Below are 3,721 nucleotides of genomic sequence, written 5' to 3' on the forward strand. Positions count from 1 at the left end.
TAATTTCCCCCATTGGTCGTACGCTGAATCTTCTCGTAGTGTCAGTTGAGTGGCAAGGATAGCCTCAGTGATTCGATACGTTGTTGTCATCACTAACTGATATATTCTATCACCATACATATCCTCATCTGCTCTATTGCTCCTCGCGAGTACATAAAGCAGTACCTCATCATTCTCCTCTTCCTAATGGTATTCGTCATGCGTCATCATTGGCCACGGTTATTTTCTCCAAGAGATGGCCGCTTGCTGATAGTGATGCTGTCAGTTTGTCTTTGATGCGCGTTGGCGATACCTCTCAATGTCTAGGCTCTACTGTGACTGTGAGTGTTATATATTGCTGTGTTTCATCGCCGTATGCGGCGGCGATACTGTTGTTACTGTTATGTTCCTTCGATGTGTTCTCTGATTCTAGGGAATTCAATACAGTAGTAGTTGTTGTAGCAACTGCGGTAGCAGTAGAACTTCAATACGGAGGAGTATGGTGATACTCTTATATATAAGATTCTTACTATCCTTTCCTTTGCCGGATCGTCCTTTCAGCTCTCCAGCTTTAGGCGATCTTGTATACCTTCAACGTTAGACAAGAGTCACTCCATCTCCTCCAGGTTGAGTTCGAATTCAGTCTACAGTGCTCGAATCAATTCAGGAGTTGCTTAGACTGTGTGTCCGAGGCCGAATCTTATACAAAAATACTGTCAGTGTGAAGTTCACACTGTGAACAGCGACTTGGTTATATACTATCCTGTTGGGTAATAACCTTGCTGAAAGCATTGATAAATTAACCACAGCAATGGTGGTAGACACAACCTGTGTGTTGTATGATAATGGAAAATTCGATGGCATTCGCGTTTCGGACATTTTAAAACTTACTTGCTTAGGGAAATCTTGTATTAACACCGTTCGCTACTGGCATTAAAAAATTCAGCGGTCGGACTGGAGTCCATACCTTAGATTGTGAATATCTTCGGACAGAAATATGAAATCATTGGGAGGTGTCACCAAAAAAGGCGAAAAAAAATTCTGTGGAATTCGTTCTTCCTTAAAATGAAGTAAAATCCTGTCTGACTCGAGTGTTGGTTTTGACTCGAATCATTTGAGGGCTTCGGCATCATTCGGTGAGTGCTGGGTTCTCTGCTGTGCAACGTTGCAACTAGTCTAGTGAAAGGTTCTTTGATGAAGTTGTCTGAGCGAACCGATGATGTCAACATGATCTAACGTGTTCTACACAGATGCCATCCCGAGTATAGATGGGCAGCGTAACGTTTTTTACGGTTTACGTTACGGTGTGCGTAACGTAAGCAGTTTACGGTTACGGAAAGGCCTTACGACTCTACGTTTGGTGCTGAACTGCTTTGTTAGAATTGTGGCTGAAACATTCGCTGTAATGCACTCCAAGATAGCTCAAATAGTTGTTAAACTCTTTTCTTGTAGCTCGGATTCAACCGAACCGCTGAGAGAGTAACATTTGGTTTCGCATCTACCACTCGTCTCCTTTGCAAATTTCGCCCGTCATACACCCAGGCTGGCTCGGAACTGCCAAGCCAGCTTCGTCTACCGATGGGCATTCACATGAAATAGATTTAGGCGACTTGAATGACCAATCCTCGTTTCGTCCTCTGCATCTCCGTAAGACACGTTACGGCGCCGTAATTTTACGATACGGGGCTTGAATAGTAACCGTAAAAGTGAGCCGTAACGGTCCGTAACGTAATTCTGCCCATCTATAATCCCGAGACACATTCATAGGTAGAGAGGACCACGAAGCGACATCCAAATGTTTACGTTGTTACTTACCATCAACACAATACGAGGTAATAGTGAGGAAAAGTAAAACTACAACAACTCTATCGTCGGGATCTCCGAATACCATTTTAACGTATCTTCTACCAAACAACACCAGCAGCGTAGGCGTGACAGCAGCTAATCCAGACGAGTCGTCAACGACGGTTGGATCTGAGCGAAGAGAATTGATACGACCAAAACTTATTTCACCACATAGCCGATCACTATACTTCTTATACAAAATTTCCCGATTTTTTTTCTGAAAAAAAGGTATCTTCCAATTGATGGAAGATTCTTCACTATAACATGTATTTCTATCATATCATATAATAGTGAAGTTTCACAACCCGTCCTACGCCAAGTGGCGTAAAACCCCGATATTTGCCCTATGCAGTAGTCGTGAAATATATTTCTCACTAGTGTTTTTCATATCAAGGCCGCCTGTGAAACTCCAGTATATAGTCGATATTATCACCAAGAGGCACCCCATGTAACGTTAGCTTACCATTTTATAATATAATGGAGTTTCACAACAACCCGTTTTACGTGAAGTGGCGTAAAACTCCGTGAAAAAAGGCGATATTCGCGGAGATATGCAGTAGTCGTGAAATATGTTTTTAACTAGTGTTTTTCATATCACTAGGGTGGTGAAACTCCAATACATAATGATGATATCATCGGCTATCACATGAAACCAGGCACCAATAAAGATCACCATAGGTGGTAATTTCAACGAAGAATCCCCGTGCCCTCTGGCACCAGCGTGAATTTCACCAGCTTCAAGAAGCATCTTCCAATTCAAATAGATCACAACCCACCTCTTTTCTCTCGACGCCGACGATCCCCTCCTCTTCCTCCTCCTAGATCGACCACCACCCGACCTCGACCGTGATGCCGACGCTCTACCACGACGCGGCCTCTCCTTCTCTTCATCATCATCGCGAGAGGACCTTCGAGATCTTCTGCGGGTGTCCGAACGCGACCGACTTCGACGACGACGACGTGATCTCGATCGTTTGCGCGACCGTGAGTCATCTGTCGGGAACATAACCCTTCGCATGCTACTTGAGGTACTCCGAGGCGAGCGGCGCCCATACATTCCCTGTGTGTTCGTTCGTTTAAAATATTTCTCATCTGTTGAGCTCTCGAGACACATACCATTCGGAAGAGCATATTCCTTCTATCCTCCTCCTAAAATGTGTCCCTATCCTATGCCGCGTATTGGCTCTTGTGTTAATATTGTTAGCGAAAGAAAAATGCTAGAAAAATGCCCGTGCCGAGGTTCGAACCCGAAACCAACATGGGTGAATACCCACATCATTGAAAATCTCCCTAAAATTTCAGTGTTGGAATATACGTTCGCTTTCCTCAGCCGAGCTCAGGGACTGCCTCACTGATTATAGGAGTTTATATTCGTACAGAAATCAACGAGAATTTCTCCGAATTTCCTCACAATTTTCAAATCGTTATGTTCGCCGAGCGCCGAACTATGCTATGCAAATGGTTGACAATATGCGCACTATTTGAAAATTTCTCGAACTGCCGAGACGTAACACATTTTTCGAAACTTCAAATTCGTGTGTCGGCGAGCAACGACTTTCCCGACCCACCTCCAGATTCCTTTCTATCATCCTCATCCACTTGCTCTCTTGCTCTCTCTTGACTTTCCTCAACGGCCCCCATTTCCAATTCCTTACCTACATCATTCTTCTCCTCACCTTTCTCCTCCGTAGAACCTCCTGCTAGTACTGCTGACGTCGGCTCAGCAAACTCGGCGAAACTATACGGAATCAGCGCTATCTTCTGTTCGATCTGACAGTGTTGGAAAATGTATGTTTGCGCTTTCCAAAGCAAATTTCTGTTATTCTCTTTTCAGTTACAAGAATCGCCGAAAATTTCCTCAGAATTTCCCTTTTTTCGCCAACACATGTAGTTGACA

The sequence above is a fragment of the Perkinsus marinus genome, assembly GCF_000006405.1.
Source record: "Perkinsus marinus ATCC 50983 genomic scaffold scf_1104296971092, whole genome shotgun sequence".
NCBI classification, from domain to species: domain Eukaryota; phylum Perkinsozoa; order Perkinsida; family Perkinsidae; genus Perkinsus; species Perkinsus marinus.